The 26,426-nt window shown below is 40.8% G+C and overlaps 25 non-coding genes across 25 annotated transcripts; 20 read left to right on the forward strand and 5 right to left on the reverse strand.

The window, feature by feature from the left end:
* Positions 1–282: 282 nt before the first annotated feature.
* Positions 283–354, forward strand: TRNAT-UGU (transfer RNA threonine (anticodon UGU)). The gene has a single exon. It is a non-coding gene; the product is annotated as a tRNA-Thr (tRNA).
* Positions 355–2,017: 1,663 nt separating this feature from the next.
* TRNAS-GCU (transfer RNA serine (anticodon GCU)) lies at positions 2,018–2,099 on the forward strand. Its single transcript has one exon. It is a non-coding gene; the product is annotated as a tRNA-Ser (tRNA).
* Positions 2,100–2,688: 589 nt separating this feature from the next.
* TRNAT-UGU (transfer RNA threonine (anticodon UGU)) lies at positions 2,689–2,760 on the forward strand. The gene has a single exon. It is a non-coding gene; the product is annotated as a tRNA-Thr (tRNA).
* A 1,160-nt stretch (positions 2,761–3,920) lies between these two features.
* On the reverse strand, positions 3,921–4,015 carry TRNAI-UAU (transfer RNA isoleucine (anticodon UAU)). Its single transcript has 2 exons — positions 3,978–4,015; positions 3,921–3,956 (listed from the first exon to the last, which is right to left on the reverse strand). It is a non-coding gene; the product is annotated as a tRNA-Ile (tRNA).
* A 413-nt stretch (positions 4,016–4,428) lies between these two features.
* Positions 4,429–4,510, forward strand: TRNAS-GCU (transfer RNA serine (anticodon GCU)). The gene has a single exon. It is a non-coding gene; the product is annotated as a tRNA-Ser (tRNA).
* A 588-nt stretch (positions 4,511–5,098) lies between these two features.
* Positions 5,099–5,170, forward strand: TRNAT-UGU (transfer RNA threonine (anticodon UGU)). The gene has a single exon. It is a non-coding gene; the product is annotated as a tRNA-Thr (tRNA).
* Positions 5,171–6,330: 1,160 nt separating this feature from the next.
* Positions 6,331–6,425, reverse strand: TRNAI-UAU (transfer RNA isoleucine (anticodon UAU)). The gene is made up of 2 exons: positions 6,388–6,425; positions 6,331–6,366 (listed from the first exon to the last, which is right to left on the reverse strand). It is a non-coding gene; the product is annotated as a tRNA-Ile (tRNA).
* Positions 6,426–6,838: 413 nt separating this feature from the next.
* Positions 6,839–6,920, forward strand: TRNAS-GCU (transfer RNA serine (anticodon GCU)). Its single transcript has one exon. It is a non-coding gene; the product is annotated as a tRNA-Ser (tRNA).
* Positions 6,921–7,510: 590 nt separating this feature from the next.
* On the forward strand, positions 7,511–7,582 carry TRNAT-UGU (transfer RNA threonine (anticodon UGU)). The gene has a single exon. It is a non-coding gene; the product is annotated as a tRNA-Thr (tRNA).
* Positions 7,583–8,744: 1,162 nt separating this feature from the next.
* Positions 8,745–8,839, reverse strand: TRNAI-UAU (transfer RNA isoleucine (anticodon UAU)). Its single transcript has 2 exons — positions 8,802–8,839; positions 8,745–8,780 (listed from the first exon to the last, which is right to left on the reverse strand). It is a non-coding gene; the product is annotated as a tRNA-Ile (tRNA).
* A 406-nt stretch (positions 8,840–9,245) lies between these two features.
* TRNAS-GCU (transfer RNA serine (anticodon GCU)) lies at positions 9,246–9,327 on the forward strand. The gene has a single exon. It is a non-coding gene; the product is annotated as a tRNA-Ser (tRNA).
* A 589-nt stretch (positions 9,328–9,916) lies between these two features.
* On the forward strand, positions 9,917–9,988 carry TRNAT-UGU (transfer RNA threonine (anticodon UGU)). Its single transcript has one exon. It is a non-coding gene; the product is annotated as a tRNA-Thr (tRNA).
* A 1,670-nt stretch (positions 9,989–11,658) lies between these two features.
* Positions 11,659–11,740, forward strand: TRNAS-GCU (transfer RNA serine (anticodon GCU)). Its single transcript has one exon. It is a non-coding gene; the product is annotated as a tRNA-Ser (tRNA).
* Positions 11,741–12,329: 589 nt separating this feature from the next.
* TRNAT-UGU (transfer RNA threonine (anticodon UGU)) lies at positions 12,330–12,401 on the forward strand. Its single transcript has one exon. It is a non-coding gene; the product is annotated as a tRNA-Thr (tRNA).
* Positions 12,402–14,062: 1,661 nt separating this feature from the next.
* On the forward strand, positions 14,063–14,144 carry TRNAS-GCU (transfer RNA serine (anticodon GCU)). Its single transcript has one exon. It is a non-coding gene; the product is annotated as a tRNA-Ser (tRNA).
* A 589-nt stretch (positions 14,145–14,733) lies between these two features.
* On the forward strand, positions 14,734–14,805 carry TRNAT-UGU (transfer RNA threonine (anticodon UGU)). Its single transcript has one exon. It is a non-coding gene; the product is annotated as a tRNA-Thr (tRNA).
* A 1,670-nt stretch (positions 14,806–16,475) lies between these two features.
* Positions 16,476–16,557, forward strand: TRNAS-GCU (transfer RNA serine (anticodon GCU)). The gene has a single exon. It is a non-coding gene; the product is annotated as a tRNA-Ser (tRNA).
* A 589-nt stretch (positions 16,558–17,146) lies between these two features.
* Positions 17,147–17,218, forward strand: TRNAT-UGU (transfer RNA threonine (anticodon UGU)). Its single transcript has one exon. It is a non-coding gene; the product is annotated as a tRNA-Thr (tRNA).
* Positions 17,219–18,378: 1,160 nt separating this feature from the next.
* TRNAI-UAU (transfer RNA isoleucine (anticodon UAU)) lies at positions 18,379–18,473 on the reverse strand. The gene is made up of 2 exons: positions 18,436–18,473; positions 18,379–18,414 (listed from the first exon to the last, which is right to left on the reverse strand). It is a non-coding gene; the product is annotated as a tRNA-Ile (tRNA).
* Positions 18,474–18,879: 406 nt separating this feature from the next.
* On the forward strand, positions 18,880–18,961 carry TRNAS-GCU (transfer RNA serine (anticodon GCU)). Its single transcript has one exon. It is a non-coding gene; the product is annotated as a tRNA-Ser (tRNA).
* Positions 18,962–21,293: 2,332 nt separating this feature from the next.
* Positions 21,294–21,375, forward strand: TRNAS-GCU (transfer RNA serine (anticodon GCU)). The gene has a single exon. It is a non-coding gene; the product is annotated as a tRNA-Ser (tRNA).
* Positions 21,376–23,702: 2,327 nt separating this feature from the next.
* TRNAS-GCU (transfer RNA serine (anticodon GCU)) lies at positions 23,703–23,784 on the forward strand. The gene has a single exon. It is a non-coding gene; the product is annotated as a tRNA-Ser (tRNA).
* A 589-nt stretch (positions 23,785–24,373) lies between these two features.
* TRNAT-UGU (transfer RNA threonine (anticodon UGU)) lies at positions 24,374–24,445 on the forward strand. Its single transcript has one exon. It is a non-coding gene; the product is annotated as a tRNA-Thr (tRNA).
* A 1,160-nt stretch (positions 24,446–25,605) lies between these two features.
* Positions 25,606–25,700, reverse strand: TRNAI-UAU (transfer RNA isoleucine (anticodon UAU)). The gene is made up of 2 exons: positions 25,663–25,700; positions 25,606–25,641 (listed from the first exon to the last, which is right to left on the reverse strand). It is a non-coding gene; the product is annotated as a tRNA-Ile (tRNA).
* Positions 25,701–26,113: 413 nt separating this feature from the next.
* TRNAS-GCU (transfer RNA serine (anticodon GCU)) lies at positions 26,114–26,195 on the forward strand. The gene has a single exon. It is a non-coding gene; the product is annotated as a tRNA-Ser (tRNA).
* Positions 26,196–26,426: the final 231 nt, after the last annotated feature.

The following is a 26,426-nucleotide window of genomic DNA, read 5'->3' on the forward strand; positions in this document are numbered from 1 at the left end:
AGAGACAGATCACTTCTAATAAGTGGGTTCTCTATATGTCACTGATTGCAGACATACTAACTAGAGCTATCGGTATGGTCTTGAATGTGAAAACTCTTATTTTCTCATATGAAAATGTAGTTTTTCATACTTCCAAGAAAAGTGCCTTAAACATGGTCTTCAATGTGTGCGCGCACGTGGACATTCATATGCAACTACGTTTCCATACAGAGTCTCAAAATCATAGATATATTCATACCTCAGTAAGAATACATGTTGCAATTTACATCCTGCGTGCAGACTGGCCTTGTAGCTCAGTGGCAGAGCACTGGTCTTGTAAACCAGGGGTCATGAGTTCAAGCCTCATCAGGGCCTTTTTACATGAGTCTTTCTGTATGTTGTTTTCAAGTCATTCTTCCCTGGAGTCACACCTTGCTTTAGGATTGCTTATTGCCAAGCTTCCCTTTCCTGCTTTCATATTATCAAGAAAATATCATGAAGATCATTGAATTATAAATTATTGCCTCACCCCTTCCGATCGCCTGACGAACGCCTTACAAACGCCATTCTCACCCTGCCGGGCAAAGCCAAATAAGCCATGCATATTTACAGTTCCTTTGAAAGGCAGAGCGAGGACTAGGACCTCTGTTCCGACTGAATCTGCATCCACAGAAAGGATGTTATAAGGCCCTACAAATTTCACCAAGGAGATGTGAAATTCTTCCCCCATAAAATACTTTTTTTCCCAGATACCCCGGCTCTTAGGCAAATGAGGTTACTCCTCAAAACCCCACCCCCACTCACCATAAATATCCTTCTCTCCTGCTGTCCATTCAAATGATACAAGGTATCTTGTACATAGAGAGAAAGGGAGAATAGGCAGACTTGTGCTTCAAAGATTTGGTGACCTTGGATGGGTGGGTTGAATGAAGAAGTGAACCTGGTTTCTGGGAAAGGAGTATCGAGATGAAGATGAGGAAAAGTGAACATGGACCACATTCATAGGTTAGAGAAATACATTTAATAGGTTGAATGGTTTTGAAAAGTGAACTTCGAGCAGTAATTGTTGTTTTTTAAATTGCAAATAAATTAAAAATGAATGTGGGATTGGAGGCACACTCTGAGCAGAAAAGCACCATAAGCTGCTATGGTGCAACTCAAGATGGTGAATAGAACCTTTAATATGATGATGCTCTTCTTTTGCTAGTTTTTTCGAGTCACCTTTTATTGTAAGTAGCTGATACAGCATTTTTTGCAGCTCTTCAGTTTATGGTTATCATGTGAGAACACTGTTTTCATCATATTTATTATTCTACAAATGTATTTTTAAATGCACTGATGTGGTGTTTGCATGAAATGCAAGATGGCACATCATGGAATGTTTAAACTGAGCATCGCGTAGGATATGTGATATTTGGCACCCAGAGGAGTAGGACACGTAGATCCTATAAGAAGTAAAGACTCTCTAGCAAGGGCCGTCCATACTCTGAGTTTAAACTTTACTTTTTGTGAAATGGTTTATGAAAAACAACACAGCTGCTCCAGGTGAGGCTCGAACTCATAACCTCGGCATGGCTCAGTGCAAGTACTGCTGTATAAGTACCGCGCACTAACCGATTGCGCCACTGGAGCTCTCTCTTTTCACATCTCCCCAGGTGAGCCATCTACAGCTGACCAAGTAGATGACAGACACTGCTCCATCATTCACTGTGCAAGATCGACTCACATGCTAGCATGTTATCATGACTATTAAAAATACAGTCCTTAGATTCTATAATTCTCCTATAACATATGCTCTGTCTATTCAAAACCCCATAGAATTATATCTTGACAGTTCTGACAAAGTCTAGGGGAATCTTATGAATATTTGTAATTAGCACATAGTAAGAATTTCCCAAAAATGAAATGTAGGTCCCTAATTGGGGGAAGACGTGGAATGTGAGATCTTGCCTCAGCTGTTTTTTTTCTTTTTTAGGTACAGTATATTGACACTTCAGTACCTTTTGTGAAGCAAGGTTTCAGATGGGGCTGTAGGGCAGACGAGGTGGCCGAGTGGTTAAGGCGATGGACTGCTAATCCATTGTGCTCTGCACGCGTGGGTTCGAATCCCACCTTCGTCGGAAAGCCATCAGAGTCTCTTTTGATGGCCAGCATTTCTTGTAGTATAATTACACTCTCTTTCAAGACAGAGCCAGGATCCGCTAGATGGGATCATCTGACTGTTCCATTTTAACAAATATGTCAAATAAAGTGAAGTATTTTGTGCGTAATAGAAATTAGATCTTTCATGGAGTTTCCAGAGGATTGCCTTTCACTCACTCCTGGCTTATTAACCAGTTTGGATAAATAGATGGATAAGAAAGCAGCTCTTACTCCTAAAGTTTAGGCCGTCTCAAATGAATGACTGTTAACATATGTCTGCCCCACAGAGACAGATCACTTCTAATAAGTGGGTTCTCTATATGTCACTGATTGCAGACATACTAACTAGAGCTATCGGTATGGTCTTGAATGTGAAAACTCTTATTTTCTCATATGAAAATGTAGTTTTTCATACTTCCAAGAAAAGTGCCTTAAGCATGGTCTTCAATGTGTGCGCGCACGTGGACATTCATATGCAACTACGTTTCCATACAGAGTCTCAAAATCATAGATATATTCATACCTCAGTAAGAATACATGTTGCAATTTACATCCTGCGTGCAGACTGGCCTTGTAGCTCAGTGGCAGAGCACTGGTCTTGTAAACCAGGGGTCATGAGTTCAAGCCTCATCAGGGCCTTTTTACATGAGTCTTTCTGTATGTTGTTTTCAAGTCATTCTTCCCTGGAGTCACACCTTGCTTTAGGATTGCTTATTGCCAAGCTTCCCTTTCCTGCTTTCATATTATCAAGAAAATATCATGAAGATCATTGAATTATAAATTATTGCCTCACCCCTTACGATCGCCTGACGAACGCCTGACAAACGCCATTCTCACCCTGCCGGGCAAAGCCAAATAAGCCATGCATATTTACAGTTCCTTTGAAAGGCAGAGCGAGGACTAGGACCTCTGTTCCGACTGAATCTGCATCCACAGAAAGGATGTTATGAGGCCCTACAAATTTCACCAAGGAGATGTGAAATTCTTCCCCCATAAAATACTTTTTTTCCCAGATACCCCGGCTCTTAGGCAAATGAGGTTACTCCTCAAAACCCCACCCCCACTCACCATAAATATCCTTCTCTCCTGCTGTCCATTCAAATGATACAAGGTATCTTGTACATAGAGAGAAAGGGAGAATAGGCAGACTTGCTTCAAAGATTTGGTGACCTTGGATGGGTGGGTTGAATGAAGAAGTGAACCTGGTTTCTGGGAAAGGAGTATCGAGATGAAGATGAGGAAAAGTGAACATGGACCACATTCATAGGTTAGAGAAATACATTTAATAGGTTGAATGGTTTTGAAAAGTGAACTTCCAGCAGTAATTGTTATTTTTTAAATTGCAAAGAAATTAAAAATGAATGTGGGATTGGAGGCACACTCTGAGCAGAAAAGCACCATAAGCTGCTATGGTGCAACTCAAGATGGTGAATAGAACCTTTAATATGATGATGCTCTTCTTTTGCTAGTTTTTTCGAGTCACCTTTTATTGTAAGTAGCTGATACAGCATTTTTTGCAGCTCTTCAGTTTATGGTTATCATGTGAGAACACTGTTTTCATCATTTTTATTATTCTACAAATGTATTTTTAAATGCACTGATGTGGTGTTTGCATGAAATGCAAGATGGCACATCATGGAATGTTTAAACTGAGCATCGCGTAGGATATGTGATATTTGGCACCCAGAGGAGTAGGACACGTAGATCCTATAAGAAGTAAAGACTCTCTAGCAAGGGCCGTCCATACTCTGAGTTTAAACTTTACTTTTTGTGAAATGGTTTATGAAAAACAACACAGCTGCTCCAGGTGAGGCTCGAACTCACAACCTCGGCATGGCTCAGTGCAAGTACTGCTGTATAAGTACCGCGCGCTAACCGATTGTGCCACTGGAGCTCTCTCTTTTCACATCTCCCCAGGTGAGCCATCTACAGCTGACCAAGTAGATGACAGACACTGCTCCATCATTCACTGTGCAAGATCGACTCACATGCTAGCATGTTATCATGACTATTAAAAATACAGTCCAAACGGAATAGATTCTATAATTGTCCTATAACATATGCTCTGTCTATTCAAAACCCCATAGAATTATATCTTGACAGTTCTGACAAAGTCTAGGGGAATCTTATGAATATTTGTAATTAGCACATAGTAAGAATTTCCCAAAAATGAAATGTAGGTCCCTAATTGGGGGAAGACGTGGAATGTGAGATCTTGCCTCAGCTGTTTTTTTTCTTTTTTAGGTACAGTATATTGACACTTCAGTACCTTTTGTGAAGCAAGGTTTCAGAAGGGGCTGTAGGGCAGACGAGGTGGCCGAGTGGTTAAGGCGATGGACTGCTAATCCATTGTGCTCTGCACGCGTGGGTTCGAATCCCACCTTCGTCGGAAAGCCATCAGAGTCTCTTTTGATGGCCAGCATTTCTTGTAGTATAATTACACTCTCTTTCAAGACAGAGCCAGGATCCGCTAGATGGGATCATCTGACTGTTCCATTTTAACAAATATGTCAAATAAAGTGAAGTATTTTGTGCGTAATAGAAATTAGATCTTTCATGGAGTTTCCAGAGGATTGCCTTTCACTCACTCCTGGCTTATTACCAGTTTGGATAAATAGATTGATAAGAAAGCAGCTCTTACTCCTAAAGTTTAGGCCGTCTCAAATGAATGACTGTTAAAATATGTCTGCCCCACAGAGACAGATCACTTCTAATAAGTGGGTTCTCTATATGTCACTGATTGCAGACATACTAACTAGAGCTATCAGTATGGTCTTGAATGTGAAAACTCTTATTTTCTCATATGAAAATGTAGTTTTTCATACTTCTAAGAAAAGTGCCTTAAGCATGGTCTTCAATGTGTGCGCGCACGTGGACATTCATATGCAACTACGTTTCCATACAGAGTCTCAAAATCATAGATATATTCATACCTCAGTAAGAATACATGTTGCAATTTACATCCTGCGTGCAGACTGGCCTTGTAGCTCAGTGGCAGAGCACTGGTCTTGTAAACCAGGGGTCATGAGTTCAAGCCTCATCAGGGCCTTTTTACATGAGTCTTTCTGTATGTTGTTTTCAAGTCATTCTTCCCTGGAGTCACACCTTGCTTTAGGATTGCTTATTGCCAAGCTTCCCTTTCCTGCTTTCATATTATCAAGAAAATATCATGAAGATCATTGAATTATAAATTATTGCCTCACCCCTTCCGATCGCCTGACGAACGCCTGACAAACGCCATTCTCACCCTGCCGGGAAAAGCCAAATAAGCCATGCATATTTACAGTTCCTTTGAAAGGCAGAGCGAGGACTAGGACCTCTGTTCCGACTGAATCTGCATCCACAGAAAGGATGTTATAAGGCCCTACAAATTTCACCAAGGAGATGTGAAATTCTTCCCCCATAAAATACTTTTTTTCCCAGATACCCCGGCTCTTAGGCAAATGAGGTTACTCCTCAAAACCCCACCCCCACTCACCATAAATATCCTTCTCTCCTGCTGTCCATTCAAATGATACAAGGTATCTTGTACATAGAGAGAAAGGGAGAATAGGCAGACTTGCTTCAAAGATTTGGTGACCTTGGATGGGTGGGTTGAATGAAGAAGTGAACCTGGTTTCTGGGAAAGGAGTATCGAGATGAAGATGAGGAAAAGTGAACATGGACCACATTCATAGGTTAGAGAAATACATTTAATAGGTTGAATGGTTTTGAAAAGTTAACTTCGAGCAGTAATTGTTGTTTTTTAAATTGCAAAGAAATTAAAAATGAATGTGCGATTGGAGGCACACTCTGAGCAGAAAAGCACCATAAGCTGCTATGGTGCAACTCAAGATGGTGAATAGAACCTTTAATATGATGATGCTCTTCTTTTGCTAGTTTTTTCGAGTCACCTTTTATTGTAAGTAGCTGATACAGCATTTTTTGCAGCTCTTCAGTTTATGGTTATCATGTGAGAACACTGTTTTCATCATTTTTATTATTCTACAAATGTATTTTTAAATGCACTGATGTGGTGTTTGCATGAAATGCAAGATGGCACATCATGGAATGTTTAAACTGAGCATCGCGTAGGATATGTGATATTTGGCACCCAGAGGAGTAGGACACGTAGATCCTATAAGAAGTAAAGACTCTCTAGCAAGGGCCGTCCATACTCTGAGTTTAAACTTTACTTTTTGTGAAATGGTTTATGAAAAACAACACGGCTGCTCCAGGTGAGGCTCGAACTCACAACCTCGGCATGGCTCAGTGCAAGTACTGCTGTATAAGTACCGCGCGCTAACCGATTGTGCCACTGGAGCTCTCTCTTTTCACATCTCCCCAGGTGAGCCATCTACAGCTGACCAAGTAGATGACAGACACTGCTCCATCATTCACTGTGCAAGATCGACTCACATGCTAGCATGTTATCATGACTATTAAAAATACAGTCCAAACGGAATAGATTCTATAATTGTCCTATAACATATGCTCTGTCTATTCAAAACCCCATAGAATTATATCTTGACAGTTCTGACAAAGTCTAGGGGAATCTTATGAATATTTGTAATTAGCACATAGTAAGAATTTCCCAAAAATGAAATGTAGGTCCCTAATTGGGGGAAGACATGGAATGTGAGATCTTGCCTCAGCTGTTTTTTTTCTTTTTTAGGTACAGTATATTGACACTTCAGTACCTTTTGTGAAGCAAGGTTTCAGATGGGGCTGTAGGGCAGACGAGGTGGCCGAGTGGTTAAGGCGATGGACTGCTAATCCATTGTGCTCTGCACGCGTGGGTTCGAATCCCACCTTCGTCGGAAAGCCATCAGAGTCTCTTTTGATGGCCAGCATTTCTTGTAGTATAATTACACTCTCTTTCAAGACAGAGCCAGGATCCGCTAGATGGGATCATCTGACTGTTCCATTTTAACAAATATGTCAAATAAAGTGAAGTATTTTGTGCGTAATAGAAATTAGATCTTTCATGGAGTTTCCAGAGGATTGCCTTTCACTCACTCCTGGCTTATTAACCAGTTTGGATAAATAGATTGATAAGAAAGCAGCTCTTACTCCTAAAGTTTAGGCCGTCTCAAATGAATGACTGTTTACATATGTCTGCCCCACAGAGACAGATCACTTCTAATAAGTGGGTTCTCTATATGTCACTGATTGCAGACATACTAACTAGAGCTATCAGTATGGTCATGAATGTGAAAACTCTTATTTTCTCATATGAAAATGTAGTTTTTCATACTTCTATAGAAAAGTGCCTTAAGCATGGTCTTCAATGTGTGCGCGCACGTGGACATTCATATGCAACTACGTTTCCATACAGAGTCTCAAAATCATAGATATATTCATACCTCAGTAAGAATACATGTTGCAATTTACATCCTGCGTGCAGACTGGCCTTGTAGCTCAGTGGCAGAGCACTGGTCTTGTAAACCAGGGGTCATGAGTTCAAGCCTCATCAGGGCCTTTTTACATGAGTCTTTCTGTATGTTGTTTTCAAGTCATTCTTCCCTGGAGTCACACCTTGCTTTAGGATTGCTTATTGCCAAGCTTCCCTTTCCTGCTTTCATATTATCAAGAAAATATCATGAAGATCATTGAATTATAAATTATTGCCTCACCCCTTCCGATCGCCTGACGAACGCCTGACAAACGCCATTCTCACCCTGCCGGGCAAAGCCAAATAAGCCATACATATTTACAGTTCCTTTGAAAGGCAGAGCGAGGACTAGGACCTCTGTTCCGACTGAATCTGCATCGACAGAAAGGATGTTATAAGGCCCTACAAATTTCACCAAGGAGATGTGAAATTCTTCCCCCATAAAATACTTTTTTTCCCAGATACCCCGGCTCTTAGGCAAATGAGGTTACTCCTCAAAACCCCACCCCCACTCACCATAAATATCCTTCTCTCCTGCTGTCCATTCAAATGATACAAGGTATCTTGTACATAGAGAGAAAGGGAGAATAGGCAGACTTGTGCTTCAAAGATTTGGTGACCTTGGATGGGTGGGTTGAATGAAGAAGTGAACCTGGTTTCTGGGAAAGGAGTATCGAGATGAAGATGAAGAAAAGTGAACATGGACCACATTCATAGGTTAGAGAAATACATTTAATAGGTTGAATGGTTTTGAAAAGTGAACTTCGAGCAGTAATTGTTGTTTTTTAAATTGCAAATAAATTAAAAATGAATGTGGGATTGGAGGCACACTCTGAGCAGAAAAGCACCATAAGCTGCTATGGTGCAACTCAAGATGGTGAATAGAACCTTTAATATGATGATGCTCTTCTTTTGCTAGTTTTTTCGAGTCACCTTTTATTGTAAGTAGCTGATACAGCATTTTTTGCAGCTCTTCAGTTTATGGTTATCATGTGAGAACACTGTTTTCATCATATTTATTATTCTACAAATGTATTTTTAAATGCACTGATGTGGTGTTTGCATGAAATGCAAGATGGCACATCATGGAATGTTTAAACTGAGCATCGCGTAGGATATGTGATATTTGGCACCCAGAGGAGTAGGACACGTAGATCCTATAAGAAGTAAAGACTCTCTAGCAAGGGCCGTCCATACTCTGAGTTTAAACTTTACTTTTTGTGAAATGGTTTATGAAAAACAACACGGCTGCTCCAGGTGAGGCTCAAACTCACAACCTCGGCATGGCTCAGTGCAAGTACTGCTGTATAAGTACCGCGCGCTAACCGATTGCGCCACTGGAGCTCTCTCTTTTCACACCTCCCCAGGTGAGCCATCTACAGCTGACCAAGTAGATGACAGACACTGCTCCATCATTCACTGTGCAAGATCGACTCACATGCTAGCATGTTATCATGACTATTAAAAATACAGTCCTTAGATTCTATAATTGTCCTATAACATATGCTCTGTCTATTCAAAACCCCATAGAATTATATCTTGACAGTTCTGACAAAGTCTAGGGGAATCTTATGAATATTTGTAATTAGCACATAGTAAGAATTTCCCAAAAATGAAATGTAGGTCCCTAATTGGGGGAAGACGTGGAATGTGAGATCTTGCCTCAGCTGTTTTTTTTCTTTTTTAGGTACAGTATATTGACACTTCAGTACCTTTTGTGAAGCAAGGTTTCAGATGGGGCTGTAGGGCAGACGAGGTGGCCGAGTGGTTAAGGCGATGGACTGCTAATCCATTGTGCTCTGCACGCGTGGGTTCGAATCCCACCTTCGTCGGAAAGCCATCAGAGTCTCTTTTGATGGCCAGCATTTCTTGTAGTATAATTACACTCTCTTTCAAGACAGAGCCAGGATCCGCTAGATGGGATCATCTGACTGTTCCATTTTAACAAATATGTCAAATAAAGTGAAGTATTTTGTGCGTAATAGAAATTAGATCTTTCATGGAGTTTCCAGAGGATTGCCTTTCACTCACTCCTGGCTTATTAACCAGTTTGGATAAATAGATTGATAAGAAAGCAGCTCTTACTCCTAAAGTTTAGGCCATCTCAAATGAATGACTGTTAACATATGTCTGCCCCACAGAGACAGATCACTTCTAATAAGTGGGTTCTCTATATGTCACTGATTGCAGACATACTAACTAGAGCTATCGGTATGGTCTTGAATGTGAAAACTCTTATTTTCTCATATGAAAATGTAGTTTTTCATACTTCCAAGAAAAGTGCCTTAAGCATGGTCTTCAATGTGTGCGCGCACGTGGACATTCATATGCAACTACGTTTCCATACAGTGTCTCAAAATCATAGATATATTCATACCTCAGTAAGAATACATGTTGCAATTTACATCCTGCGTGCAGACTGGCCTTGTAGCTCAGTGGCAGAGCACTGGTCTTGTAAACCAGGGGTCATGAGTTCAAGCCTCATCAGGGCCTTTTTACATGAGTCTTTCTGTATGTTGTTTTCAAGTCATTCTTCCCTGGACTCACACCTTGCTTTAGGATTGCTTATTGCCAAGCTTCCCTTTCCTGCTTTCATATTATCAAGAAAATATCATGAAGATCATTGAATTATAAATTATTGCCTCACCCCTTCCGATCGCCTGACGAACGCCTGACAAACGCCATTCTCACCCTGCCGGGCAAAGCCAAATAAGCCATGCATATTTACAGTTCCTTTGAAAGGCAGAGCGAGGACTAGGACCTCTGTTCCGACTGAATCTGCATCCACAGAAAGGATGTTATAAGGCCCTACAAATTTCACCAAGGAGATGTGAAATTCTTCCCCCATAAAATACTTTTTTTCCCAGATACCCCGGCTCTTAGGCAAATGAGGTTACTCCTCAAAACCCCACCCCCACTCACCATAAATATCCTTCTCTCCTGCTGTCCATTCAAATGATACAAGGTATCTTGTACATAGAGAGAAAGGGAGAATAGGCAGACTTGTGCTTCAAAGATTTGGTGACCTTGGATGGGTGGGTTTAATGAAGAAGTGAACCTGGTTTCTGGGAAAGGAGTATCGAGATGAAGATGAGGAAAAGTGAACATGGACCACATTCATAGGTTAGAGAAATACATTTAATAGGTTGAATGGTTTTGAAAAGTGAACTTCGAGCAGTAATTGTTGTTTTTTAAATTGCAAAGAAATTAAAAATGAATGTGGGATTGGAGGCACACTCCGAGCAGAAAAGCACCATAAGCTGCTATGGTGCAACTCAAGATGGTGAATAGAACCTTTAATATGATGATGCTCTTCTTTTGCTAGTTTTTTCGAGTCACCTTTTATTGTAAGTAGCTGATACAGCATTTTTTGCAGCTCTTCAGTTTATGGTTATCATGTGAGAACACTGTTTTCATCATATTTATTATTCTACAAATGTATTTTTAAATGCACTGATGTGGTGTTTGCATGAAATGCAAGATGGCACATCATGGAATGTTTAAACTGAGCATCGCGTAGGATATGTGATATTTGGCACCCAGAGGAGTAGGACACGTAGATCCTATAAGAAGTAAAGACTCTCTAGCAAGGGCCGTCCATACTCTGAGTTTAAACTTTACTTTTTGTGAAATGGTTTATGAAAAACAACACAGCTGCTCCAGGTGAGGCTCGAACTCACAACCTCGGCATGGCTCAGTGCAAGTACTGCTGTATAAGTACCGCGCGCTAACCGATTATGCCACTGGAGCTCTCTCTTTTCACATCTCCCCAGGTGAGCCATCTACAGCTGACCAAGTAGATGACAGACACTGCTCCATCATTCACTGTGCAAGATCGACTCACATGCTAGCATGTTATCATGACTATTAAAAATACAGTCCAAACGGAATAGATTCTATAATTGTCCTATAACATATGCTCTGTCTATTCAAAACCCCATAGAATTATATCTTGACAGTTCTGACAAAGTCTAGGGGAATCTTATGAATATTTGTAATTAGCACATAGTAAGAATTTCCCAAAAATGAAATGTAGGTCCCTAATTGGGGGAGGACGTGGAATGTGAGATCTTGCCTTAGCTGTTTTTTTTCTTTTTTAGGTACAGTATATTGACACTTCAGTACCTTTTGTGAAGCAAGGTTTCAGATGGGGCTGTAGGGCAGACGAGGTGGCCGAGTGGTTAAGGCGATGGACTGCTAATCCATTGTGCTCTGCACGCGTGGGTTCGAATCCCACCTTCGTCGGAAAGCCATCAGAGTCTCTTTTGATGGCCAGCATTTCTTGTAGTATAATTACACTCTCTTTCAAGACAGAGCCAGGATCCGCTAGATGGGATCATCTGACTGTTCCATTTTAACAAATATGTCAAATAAAGTGAAGTATTTTGTGCGTAATAGAAATTAGATCTTTCATGGAGTTTCCAGAGGATTGCCTTTCACTCACTCCTGGCTTATTAACCAGTTTGGATAAATAGATTGATAAGAAAGCAGCTCTTACTCCTAAAGTTTAGGCTGTCTCAAATGAATGACTGTTAACATATGTCTGCCCCACAGAGACAGATCACTTCTAATAAGTGGGTTCTCTATATGTCACTGATTGCAGACATACTAACTAGAGCTATCGGTATGGTCTTGAATGTGAAAACTCTTATTTTCTCATATGAAAATGTAGTTTTTCATACTTCCAAGAAAAGTGCCTTAAGCATGGTCTTCAATGTGTGCGCGCACGTGGACATTCATATGCAACTACGTTTCCATACAGAGTCTCAAAATCATAGATATATTCATACCTCAGTAAGAATACATGTTGCAATTTACATCCTGCGTGCAGACTGGCCTTGTAGCTCAGTGGCAGAGCACTGGTCTTGTAAACCAGGGGTCATGAGTTCAAGCCTCATCAGGGCCTTTTTACATGAGTCTTTCTGTATGTTGTTTTCAAGTCATTCTTCCCTGGAGTCACACCTTGCTTTAGGATTGCTTATTGCCAAGCTTCCCTTTCCTGCTTTCATATTATCAAGAAAATATCATGAAGATCATTGAATTATAAATTATTGCCTCACCCCTTCCGATCGCCTGACGAACGCCTGACAAACGCCATTCTCACCCTGCCGGGCAAAGCCAAATAAGCCATGCATATTTACAGTTCCTTTGAAAGGCAGAGCGAGGACTAGGACCTCTGTTCCGACTGAATCTGCATCCACAGAAAGGATGTTATAAGGCCCTACAAATTTCACCAAGGAGATGTGAAATTCTTCCCCCATAAAATACTTTTATTCCCAGATACCCCGGCTCTTAGGCAAATGAGGTTACTCCTCAAAACCCCACCCCCACTCACCATAAATATCCTTCTCTCCTGCTGTCCATTCAAATGATACAAGGTATCTTGTACATAGAGAGAAAGGGAGAATAGGCAGACTTGCTTCAAAGATTTGGTGACCTTGGATGGGTGGGTTGAATGAAGAAGTGAACCTGGTTTCTGGGAAAGGAGTATCGAGATGAAGATGAGGAAAAGTGAACATGGACCACATTTATAGGTTAGAGAAATACATTTAATAGGTTGAATGGTTTTGAAAAGTGAACTTCGAGCAGTAATTGTTGTTTTTTAAATTGCAAAGAAATTAAAAATGAATGTGGGATTGGAGGCACACTCTGAGCAGAAAAGCACCATAAGCTGCTATGGTGCAACTCAAGATGGTGAATAGAACCTTTAATATGATGATGCTCTTCTTTTGCTAGTTTTTTCGAGTCACCTTTTATTGTAAGTAGCTGATACAGCATTTTTTGCAGCTCTTCAGTTTATGGTTATCATGTGAGAACACTGTTTTCATCATATTTATTATTCTACAAATGTATTTTTAAATGCACTGATGTGGTGTTTGCATGAAATGCAAGATGGCACATCATGGAATGTTTAAACTGAGCATCGCGTAGGATATGTGATATTTGGCACCCAGAGGAGTAGGACACGTAGATCCTATAAGAAGTAAAGACTCTCTAGCAAGGGCCGTCCATACTCTGAGTTTAAACTTTACTTTTTGTGAAATGGTTTATGAAAAACAACACGGCTGCTCCAGGTGAGGCTCAAACTCACAACCTCGGCACGGCTCAGTGCAAGTACTGCTGTATAAGTACCGCGCGCTAACCGATTGCGCCACTGGAGCTCTCTCTTTTCACACCTTCCCAGGTGAGCCATCTACAGCTGACCAAGTAGATGACAGACACTGCTCCATCATTCACTGTGCAAGATCGACTCACATGCTAGCATGTTATCATGACTATTAAAAATACAGTCCTTAGATTCTATAATTGTCCTATAACATATGCTCTGTCTATTCAAAACCCCATAGAATTATATCTTGACAGTTCTGACAAAGTCTAGGGGAATCTTATGAATATTTGTAATTAGCACATAGTAAGAATTTCCCAAAAATGAAATGTAGGTCCCTAATTGGGGGAAGACGTGGAATGTGAGATCTTGCCTCAGCTGTTTTTTTTCTTTTTTAGGTACAGTATATTGACACTTCAGTACCTTTTGTGAAGCAAGGTTTCAGATGGGGTTGTAGGGCAGACGAGGTGGCCGAGTGGTTAAGGCGATGGACTGCTAATCCATTGTGCTCTGCACGCGTGGGTTCGAATCCCACCTTCGTCGGAAAGCCATCAGAGTCTCTTTTGATGGCCAGCATTTCTTGTAGTATAATTACACTCTCTTTCAAGACAGAGCCAGGATCCGCTAGATGGGATCATCTGACTGTTCCATTTTAACAAATATGTCAAATAAAGTGAAGTATTTTGTGCGTAATAGAAATTAGATCTTTCATGGAGTTTCCAGAGGATTGCCTTTCACTCACTCCTGGCTTATTAACCAGTTTGGATAAATAGATTGATAAGAAAGCAGCTCTTACTCCTAAAGTTTAGGCCGTCTCAAATGAATGACTGTTAACATATGTCTGCCCCACAGAGACAGATCACTTCTAATAAGTGGGTTCTCTATATGTCACTGATTGCAGACATACTAACTAGAGCCATCGGTATGGTCTTGAATGTGAAAACTCTTATTTTCTCATATGAAAATGTAGTTTTTCATACTTCCAAGAAAAGTGCCTTAAGCATGGTCTTCAATGTGTGCGCGCACGTGGACATTCATATGCAACTACGTTTCCATACAGAGTCTCAAAATCATAGATATATTCATACCTCAGTAAGAATACATGTTGCAATTTACATCCTGCGTGCAGACTGGCCTTGTAGCTCAGTGGCAGAGCACTGGTCTTGTAAACCAGGGGTCATGAGTTCAAGCCTCATCAGGGCCTTTTTACATGAGTCTTTCTGTATGTTGTTTTCAAGTCATTCTTCCCTGGAGTCACACCTTGCTTTAGGATTGCTTATTGCCAAGCTTCCCTTTCCTGCTTTCATATTATCAAGAAAATATCATGAAGATCATTGAATTATAAATTATTGCCTCACCCCTTCTGATCGCCTGACGAACGCCTGACAAACGCCATTCTCACCCTGCCGGGCAAAGCCAAATAAGCCATGCATATTTACAGTTCCTTTGAAAGGCAGAGCGAGGACTAGGACCTCTGTTCCGACTGAATCTGCATCCACAGAAAGGATGTTATAAGGCCCTACAAATTTCACCAAGGAGATGTGAAATTCTTCCCCCATAAAATACTTTTTTTCCCAGATACCCCGGCTCTTAGGCAAATGAGGTTACTCCTCAAAACCCCACCCCCACTCACCATAAATATCCTTCTCTCCTGCTGTCCATTCAAATGATACAAGGTATCTTGTACATAGAGAGAAAGGGAGAATAGGCAGACTTGTGCTTCAAAGATTTGGTGACCTTGGATGGGTGGGTTTAATGAAGAAGTGAACCTGGTTTCTGGGAAAGGAGTATCGAGATGAAGATGAGGAAAAGTGAACATGGACCACATTCATAGGTTAGAGAAATACATTTAATAGGTTGAATGGTTTTGAAAAGTGAACTTCGAGCAGTAATTGTTGTTTTTTAAATTGCAAATAAATTAAAAATGAATGTGGGATTGGAGGCACACTCTGAGCAGAAAAGCACCATAAGCTGCTATGGTGCAACTCAAGATGGTGAATAGAACCTTTAATATGATGATGCTCTTCTTTTGCTAGTTTTTTCGAGTCACCTTTTATTGTAAGTAGCTGATACAGCATTTTTTGCAGCTCTTCAGTTTATGGTTATCATGTGAGAACACTGTTTTCATCATATTTATTATTCTACAAATGTATTTTTAAATGCACTGATGTGGTGTTTGCATGAAATGCAAGATGGCACATCATGGAATGTTTAAACTGAGCATCGCGTAGGATATGTGATATTTGGCACCCAGAGGAGTAGGACACGTAGATCCTATAAGAAGTAAAGACTCTCTAGCAAGGGCCGTCCATACTCTGAGTTTAAACTTTACTTTTTGTGAAATGGTTTATGAAAAACAACACGGCTGCTCCAGGTGAGGCTCGCACTCACAACCTCGGCATGGCTCAGTGCAAGTACTGCTGTATAAGTACCGCGCGCTAACCGATTGCGCCACTGGAGCTCTCTCTTTTCACATCTCCCCAGGTGAGCCATCTACAGCTGACCAAGTAGATGACAGACACTGCTCCATCATTCACTGTGCAAGATCGACTCACATGCTAGCATGTTATCATGACTATTAAAAATACAGTCCAAATGGAATAGATTCTATAATTGTCCTATAACATATGCTCTGTCTATTCAAAACCCCATAGAATTATATCTTGACAGTTCTGACAAAGTCTAGGGGAATCTTATGAATATTTGTAATTAGCACATAGTAAGAATTTCCCAAAAATGAAATGTAGGTCCCTAATTGGGGGAAGACGTGGAATGTGAGATCTTGCCTCAGCTGTTTTTTTTCTTTTTTAGGTACAGTATATTGACACTTCAGTACCTTTTGTGAAGCAAGGTTTCAGATGGGGCTGTAGGGCAGACGAGGTGGCCGAGTGGTTAAGGCGATGGACTGCTAATCCATTGTGCTCTGCACGCGTGGGTTCGAATCCCACCTTCGTCGGAAAGCCATCAGAGTCTCTTTTGATGGCCAGCATTTCTTGTAGTATAATTACACTCTCTTTCAAGACAGAGCCAGGATCCGCTAGATGGGATCATCTGACTGTTCCATTTTAACAAATATGTCAAATAAAGTGAAGTATTTTGTGCGTCATAGAAATTAGATCTTTCATGGAGTTTCCAGAGGATTGCCTTTCACTCACTCCTGGCTTATTAACCAGTTTGGATAAATAGATTGATAAGAAAGCGGCTCTTACTCCTAAAGTTTAGGCCGTCTCAAATGAATGACTGTTAACATATGTCTGCCCCACAGAGACAGATCACTTCTAATAAGTGGGTTCTCTATATGTCACTGATTGCAGACATACTAACTAGAGCTATCGGTATGGTCTTGAATGTGAAAACTCTTATTTTCTCATATGAAAATGTAGTTTTTCATACTTCCAAGAAAAGTGCCTTAAGCATGGTCTTCAATGTGTGCGCGCACGTGGACATTCATATGCAACTACGTTTCCATACAGAGTCTCAAAATCATAGATATATTCATACCTCAGTAAGAATACATGTTGCAATTTACATCCTGCGTGCAGACTGGCCTTGTAGCTCAGTGGCAGAGCACTGGTCTTGTAAACCAGGGGTCATGAGTTCAAGCCTCATCAGGGCCTTTTTACATGAGTCTTTCTGTATGTTGTTTTCAAGTCATTCTTCCCTGGAGTCACACCTTGCTTTAGGATTGCTTATTGCCAAGCTTCCCTTTCCTGCTTTCATATTATCAAGAAAATATCATGAAGATCATTGAATTATAAATTATTGCCTCACCCCTTCCGATCGCCTGACGAACGCCTGACAAACGCCATTCTCACCCTGCCGGGCAAAGCCAAATAAGCCATGCATATTTACAGTTCCTTTGAAAGGCAGAGCGAGGACTAGGACCTCTGTTCCGACTGAATCTGCATCCACAGAAAGGATGTTATAAGGCCCTACAAATTTCACCAAGGAGATGTGAAATTCTTCCCCCATAAAATACTTTTTTTCCCAGATACCCCGGCTCTTAGGCAAATGAGGTTACTCCTCAAAACCCCACCCCCACTCACCATAAATATCCTTCTCTCCTGCTGTCCATTCAAATGATACAAGGTATCTTGTACATAGAGAGAAAGGGAGAATAGGCAGACTTGCTTCAAAGATTTGGTGACCTTGGATGGGTGGGTTGAATGAAGAAGTGAACCTGGTTTCTGGGAAAGGAGTATCGAGATGAAGATGAGGAAAAGTGAACATGGACCACATTCATAGGTTAGAGAAATACATTTAATAGGTTGAATGGTTTTGAAAAGTGAACTTCGAGCAGTAATTGTTGTTTTTTAAATTGCAAAGAAATTAAAAATGAATGTGGGATTGGAGGCACACTCTGAGCAGAAAAGCACCATAAGCTGCTATGGTGCAACTCAAGATGGTGAATAGAACCTTTAATATGATGATGCTCTTCTTTTGCTAGTTTTTTCGAGTCACCTTTTATTGTAAGTAGCTGATACAGCATTTTTTGCAGCTCTTCAGTTTATGGTTATCATGTGAGAACACTGTTTTCATCATTTTTATTATTCTACAAATGTATTTTTAAATGCACTGATGTGGTGTTTGCATGAAATGCAAGATGGCACATCATGGAATGTTTAAACTGAGCATCGCGTAGGATATGTGATATTTGGCACCCAGAGGAGTAGGACACGTAGATCCTATAAGAAGTAAAGACTCTCTAGCAAGGGCCGTCCATACTCTGAGTTTAAACTTTACTTTTTGTGAAATGGTTTATGAAAAACAACACGGCTGCTCCAGGTGAGGCTCGAACTCACAACCTCGGCATGGCTCAGTGCAAGTACTGCTGTATAAGTACCGCGCGCTAACCGATTGTGCCACTGGAGCTCTCTCTTTTCACATCTCCCCAGGTGAGCCATCTACAGCTGACCAAGTAGATGACAGACACTGCTCCATCATTCACTGTGCAAGATCGACTCACATGCTAGCATGTTATCATGACTATTAAAAATACAGTCCTTAGATTCTATAATTGTCCTATAACATATGCTCTGTCTATTCAAAACCCCATAGAATTATATCTTGACAGTTCTGACAAAGTCTAGGGGAATCTTAAGAATATTTGTAATTAGCACATAGTAAGAATTTCCCAAAAATGAAATGTAGGTCCCTAATTGGGGGAAGACGTGGAATGTGAGATCTTGCCTCAGCTGTTTTTTTTCTTTTTTAGGTACAGTATATTGACACTTCAGTACCTTTTGTGAAGCAAGGTTTCAGATGGGGCTGTAGGGCAGACGAGGTGGCCGAGTGGTTAAGGCGATGGACTGCTAATCCATTGTGCTCTGCACGCGTGGGTTCGAATCCCACCTTCGTCGGAAAGCCATCAGAGTCTCTTTTGATGGCCAGCATTTCTTGTAGTATAATTACACTCTCTTTCAAGACAGAGCCAGGATCCGCTAGATGGGATCATCTGACTGTTCCATTTTAACAAATATGTCAAATAAAGTGAAGTATTTTGTGCGTAATAGAAATTAGATCTTTCATGGAGTTTCCAGAGGATTGCCTTTCAGTCACTCCTGGCTTATTAACCAGTTTGGATAAATAGATTGATAAGAAAGCAGCTTTTACTCCTAAAGTTTAGGCCGTCTCAAATGAATGACTGTTAACATATGTCTGCCCCACAGAGACAGATCACTTCTAATAAGTGGGTTCTCTATATGTCACTGATTGCAGACATACTAACTAGAGCTATCGGTATGGTCTTGAATGTGAAAACTCTTATTTTCTCATATGAAAATGTAGTTCTTCATACTTCCAAGAAAAGTGCCTTAAGCATGGTCTTCAATGTGTGCGCGCACGTGGACATTCATATGCAACTACGTTTCCATACAGAGTCTCAAAATCATAGATATATTCATACCTCAGTAAGAATACATGTTGCAATTTACATCCTGCGTGCAGACTGGCCTTGTAGCTCAGTGGCAGAGCACTGGTCTTGTAAACCAGGGGTCATGAGTTCAAGCCTCAACAGGGCCTTTTTACATGAGTCTTTCTGTATGTTGTTTTCAAGTCATTCTTCCCTGGAGTCACACCTTGCTTTAGGATTGCTTATTGCCAAGCTTCCCTTTCCTGCTTTCATATTATCAAGAAAATATCATGAAGATCATTGAATTATAAATTATTGCCTCACCCCTTCCGATTGCCTGACGAACGCCTGACAAACGCCATTCTCACCCTGCCGGGCAAAGCCAAATAAGCCATGCATATTTACAGTTCCTTTGAAAGGCAGAGCGAGGACTAGGACCTCTGTTCCGACTGAATCTGCATCCACAGAAAGGATGTTATAAGGCCCTACAAATTTCACCAAGGAGATGTGAAATTCTTCCCCCATAAAATACTTTTTTTTCCCAGATACCCCGGCTCTTAGGCAAATGAGGTTACTCCTCAAAACCCCACCCCCACTCACCATAAATATCCTTCTCTCCTGCTGTCCATTCAAATGATACAAGGTATCTTGTACATAGAGAGAAAGGGAGAATAGGCAGACTTGTGCTTCAAAGATTTGGTGACCTTGGATGGGTGGGTTTAATGAAGAAGTGAACCTGGTTTCTGGGAAAGGAGTATCGAGATGAAGATGAGGAAAAGTGAACATGGACCACATTCATAGGTTAGAGAAATACATTTAATAGGTTGAATGGTTTTGAAAAGTGAACTTCGAGCAGTAATTGTTGTTTTTTAAATTGCAAATAAATTAAAAATGAATGTGGGATTGGAGGCACACTCTGAGCAGAAAAGCACCATAAGCTGCTATGGTGCAACTCAAGATGGTGAATAGAACCTTTAATATGATGATGCTCTTCTTTTGCTAGTTTTTTCGAGTCACCTTTTATTGTAAGTAGCTGATACAGCATTTTTTGCAGCTCTTCAGTTTATGGTTATCATGTGAGAACACTGTTTTCATCATATTTATTATTCTACAAATGTATTTTTAAATGCACTGATGTGGTGTTTGCATGAAATGCAAGATGGCACATCATGGAATGTTTAAACTGAGCATCGCATAGGATATGTGATATTTGGCACCCAGAGGAGTAGGACACGTAGATCCTATAAGAAGTAAAGACTCTCTAGCAAGGGCCGTCCGTACTCTGAGTTTAAACTTTACTTTTTGTGAAATGGTTTATGAAAAACAACACGGCTGCTCCAGGTGAGGCTCGCACTCACAACCTCGGCATGGCTCAGTGCAAGTACTGCTGTATAAGTACCGCGCGCTAACCGATTGCGCCACTGGAGCTCTCTCTTTTCACATCTCCCCAGGTGAGCCATCTACAGCTGACCAAGTAGATGACAGACACTGCTCCATCATTCACTGTGCAAGATCGACTCACATGCTAGCATGTTATCATGACTATTAAAAATACAGTCCAAACGGAATAGATTCTATAATTGTCCTATAACATATGCTCTGTCTATTCAAAACCCCATAGAATTATATCTTGACAGTTCTGACAAAGTCTAGGGGAATCTTATGAATATTTGTAATTAGCACATAGTAAGAATTTCCCAAAAATGAAATGTAGGTCCCTAATTGGGGGAAGACGTGGAATGTGAGATCTTGCCTCAGCTGTTTTTTTTCTTTTTTAGGTACAGTATATTGACACTTCAGAACCTTTTGTGAAGCAAGGTTTCAGATGGGGCTGTAGGGCAGACGAGGTGGCCGAGTGGTTAAGGCGATGGACTGCTAATCCATTGTGCTCTGCACGCGTGGGTTCGAATCCCACCTTCGTCGGAAAGCCATCTGAGTCTCTTTTGATAGCCAGCATTTCTTGTAGTATAATTACACTCTCTTTCAAGACAGAGCCAGGATCCGCTAGATGGGATCATCTGACTGTTCCATTTTAACAAATATGTCAAATAAAGTGAAGTATTTTGTGCGTAATAGAAATTAGATCTTTCATGGAGTTTCCAGAGGATTGCCTTTCACTCACTCCTGGCTTATTAACCAGTTTGGATAAATAGATTGATAAGAAAGCAGCTCTTACTCCTAAAGTTTAGGCCGTCTCAAATGAATGACTGTTAACATATGTCTGCCCCACAGAGACAGATCACTTCTAATAAGTGGGTTCTCTATATGTCACTGATTGCAGACATACTAACTAGAGCTATCGGTATGGTCTTGAATGTGAAATCTCTTATTTTCTCATATGAAAATGTAGTTTTTCATACTTCCAAGAAAAGTGCCTTAAGCATGGTCTTCAATGTGTGCGCGCACGTGGACATTCATATGCAACTACGTTTCCATACAGAGTCTCAAAATCATAGATATATTCATACCTCAGTAAGAATACATGTTGCAATTTACATCCTGCATGCAGACTGGCCTTGTAGCTCAGTGGCAGAGCACTGGTCATGTAAACCAGGGGTCATGAGTTCAAGCCTCATCAGGGCCTTTTTACATGAGTCTTTCTGTATGTTGTTTTCAAGTCATTCTTCCCTGGAGTCACACCTTGCTTTAGGATTGCTTATTGCCAAGCTTCCCTTTCCTGCTTTCATATTATCAAGAAAATATCATGAAGGTCATTGAATTATAAATTATTGCCTCACCCCTTCCGATCGCCTGACAAACGCCATTCTCACCCTGCCGGACAAGCCCTGCCGGGCAAAGCCAAATAAGCCATGCATATTTACAGTTCCTTTGAAAGGCAGAGCGAGGACTAGGACCTCTGTTCCGACTGAATCTGCATCCACAGAAAGGATGTTATAAGGCCCTACAAATTTCACCAAGGAGATGTGAAATTCTTCCCCCATAAAATACTTTTTTTCCCAGATACCCCGGCTCTTAGGCAAATGAGGTTACTCCTCAAAACCCCACCCCCACTCACCATAAATATCCTTCTCTCCTGCTGTCCATTCAAATGATACAAGGTATCTTGTACATAGAGAGAAAGGGAGAATAGGCAGACTTGTGCTTCAAAGATTTGGTGACCTTGGATGGGTGGGTTGAATGAAGAAGTGAACCTGGTTTCTGGGAAAGGAGTATCGAGATGAAGATGAGGAAAAGTGAACATGGACCACATTCATAGGTTAGAGAAATACATTTAATAGGTTGAATGGTTTTGAAAAGTGAACTTCGAGCAGTAATTGTTGTTTTTTAAATTGCAAATAAATTAAAAATGAATGTGGGATTGGAGGCACACTCTGAGCAGAAAAGCACCATAAGCTGCTATGGTGCAACTCAAGATGGTGAATAGAACCTTTAATATGATGATGCTCTTCTTTTGCTAGTTTTTTCGAGTCACCTTTTATTGTAAGTAGCTGATACAGCATTTTTTGCAGCTCTTCAGTTTATGGTTATCATGTGAGAACACTGTTTTCATCATATTTATTATTCTACAAATGTATTTTTAAATGCACTGATGTGGTGTTTGCATGAAATGCAAGATGGCACATCATGGAATGTTTAAACTGAGCATCGCGTAGGATATGTGATATTTGGCACCCAGAGGAGTAGGACACGTAGATCCTATAAGAAGTAAAGACTCTCTAGCAAGGGCCGTCCATACTCTGAGTTTAAACTTTACTTTTTGTGAAATGGTTTATGAAAAACAACACGGCTGCTCCAGGTGAGGCTCGAACTCATAACCTCGGCATGGCTCAGTGCAAGTACTGCTGTATAAGTACCGCGCACTAACCGATTGCACCACTGGAGCTCTCTCTTTTCACATCTCCCCAGGTGAGCCATCTACAGCTGACCAAGTAGATGACAGACACTGCTCCATCATTCACTGTGCAAGATCGACTCACATGCTAGCATGTTATCATGACTATTAAAAATACAGTCCTTAGATTCTATAATTGTCCTATAACATATGCTCTGTCTATTCAAAACCCCATAGAATTATATCTTGACAGTTCTGACAAAGTCTAGGGGAATCTTATGAATATTTGTAATTAGCACATAGTAAGAATTTCCCAAAAATGAAATGTAGGTCCCTAATTGGGGGAAGACGTGGAATGTGAGATCTTGCCTCAGCTGTTTTTTTTCTTTTTTAGGTACAGTATATTGACACTTCAGTACCTTTTGTGAAGCAAGGTTTCAGATGGGGCTGTAGGGCAGACGAGGTGGCCGAGTGGTTAAGGCGATGGACTGCTAATCCATTGTGCTCTGCACGCGTGGGTTCGAATCCCACCTTCGTCGGAAAGCCATCAGAGTCTCTTTTGATGGCCAGCATTTCTTGTAGTATAATTACACTCTCTTTCAAGACAGAGCCAGGATCCGCTAGATGGGATCATCTGACTGTTCCATTTTAACAAATATGTCAAATAAAGTGAAGTATTTTGTGCGTAATAGAAATTAGATCTTTCATGGAGTTTCCAGAGGATTGCCTTTCACTCACTCCTGGCTTATTAACCAGTTTGGATAAATAGATGGATAAGAAAGCAGCTCTTACTCCTAAAGTTTAGGCCGTCTCAAATGAATGACTGTTAACATATGTCTGCCCCACAGAGACAGATCACTTCTAATAAGTGGGTTCTCTATATGTCACTGATTGCAGACATACTAACTAGAGCTATCGGTATGGTCTTGAATGTGAAAACTCTTATTTTCTCATATGAAAATGTAGTTTTTCATACTTCCAAGAAAAGTGCCTTAAGCATGGTCTTCAATGTGTGCGCGCACGTGGACATTCATATGCAACTACGTTTCCATACAGAGTCTCAAAATCATAGATATATTCATACCTCAGTAAGAATACATGTTGCAATTTACATCCTGCGTGCAGACTGGCCTTGTAGCTCAGTGGCAGAGCACTGGTCTTGTAAACCAGGGGTCATGAGTTCAAGCCTCATCAGGGCCTTTTTACATGAGTCTTTCTGTATGTTGTTTTCAAGTCATTCTTCCCTGGAGTCACACCTTGCTTTAGGATTGCTTATTGCCAAGCTTCCCTTTCCTGCTTTCATATTATCAAGAAAATATCATGAAGATCATTGAATTATAAATGATTGCCTCACCCCTTACGATCGCCTGACGAACGCCTGACAAACGCCATTCTCACCCTGCCGGGCAAAGCCAAATAAGCCATGCATATTTACAGTTCCTTTGAAAGGCAGAGCGAGGACTAGGACCTCTGTTCCGACTGAATCTGCATCCACAGAAAGGATGTTATAAGGCCCTACAAATTTCACCAAGGAGATGTGAAATTCTTCCCCCATAAAATACTTTTTTTCCCAGATACCCCGGCTCTTAGGCAAATGAGGTTACTCCTCAAAACCCCACCCCCACTCACCATAAATATCCTTCTCTCCTGCTGTCCATTCAAATGATACAAGGTATCTTGTACATAGAGAGAAAGGGAGAATAGGCAGACTTGCTTCAAAGATTTGGTGACCTTGGATGGGTGGGTTGAATGAAGAAGTGAACCTGGTTTCTGGGAAAGGAGTATCGAGATGAAGATGAGGAAAAGTGAACATGGACCACATTCATAGGTTAGAGAAATACATTTAATAGGTTGAATGGTTTTGAAAAGTGAACTTCGAGCAGTAATTGTTATTTTTTAAATTGCAAAGAAATTAAAAATGAATGTGGGATTGGAGGCACACTCTGAGCAGAAAAGCACCATAAGCTGCTATGGTGCAACTCAAGATGGTGAATAGAACCTTTAATATGATGATGCTCTTCTTTTGCTAGTTTTTTCGAGTCACCTTTTATTGTAAGTAGCTGATACAGCATTTTTTGCAGCTCTTCAGTTTATGGTTATCATGTGAGAACACTGTTTTCATCATTTTTATTATTCTACAAATGTATTTTTAAATGCACTGATGTGGTGTTTGCATGAAATGCAAGACGGCACATCATGGAATGTTTAAACTGAGCATCGCGTAGGATATGTGATATTTGGCACCCAGAGGAGTAGGACACGTATATCCTATAAGAAGTAAAGACTCTCTAGCAAGGGCCGTCCATACTCTGAGTTTAAACTTTACTTTTTGTGAAATGGTTTATGAAAAACAACACAGCTGCTCCAGGTGAGGCTCGAACTCACAACCTCGGCATGGCTCAGTGCAAGTACTGCTGTATAAGTACCGCGCGCTAACCGATTGTGCCACTGGAGCTCTCTCTTTTCACATCTCCCCAGGTGAGCCATCTACAGCTGACCAAGTAGATGACAGACACTGCTCCATCATTCACTGTGCAAGATCGACTCACATGCTAGCATGTTATCATGACTATTAAAAATACAGTCCAAACGGAATAGATTCTATAATTGTCCTATAACATATGCTCTGTCTATTCAAAACCCCATAGAATTATATCTTGACAGTTCTGACAAAGTCTAGGGGAATCTTATGAATATTTGTAATTAGCACATAGTAAGAATTTCCCAAAAATGAAATGTAGGTCCCTAATTGGGGGAAGACGTGGAATGTGAGATCTTGCCTCAGCTGTTTTTTTTCTTTTTTAGGTACAGTATATTGACACTTCAGTACCTTTTGTGAAGCAAGGTTTCAGATGGGGCTGTAGGGCAGACGAGGTGGCCGAGTGGTTAAGGCGATGGACTGCTAATCCATTGTGCTCTGCACGCGTGGGTTCGAATCCCACCTTCGTCGGAAAGCCATCAGAGTCTCTTTTGATGGCCAGCATTTCTTGTAGTATAATTACACTCTCTTTCAAGACAGAGCCAGGATCCGCTAGATGGGATCATCTGACTGTTCCATTTTAACAAATATGTCAAATAAAGTGAAGTATTTTGTGCGTAATAGAAATTAGATCTTTCATGGAGTTTCCAGAGGATTGCCTTTCACTCACTCCTGGCTTATTAACCAGTTTGGATAAATAGA

The sequence above is a fragment of the Triturus cristatus genome, chromosome 12 (genome assembly GCF_964204655.1).
Source record: "Triturus cristatus chromosome 12, aTriCri1.1, whole genome shotgun sequence".
Classification (NCBI taxonomy): Eukaryota; Metazoa; Chordata; class Amphibia; order Caudata; family Salamandridae; genus Triturus; species Triturus cristatus.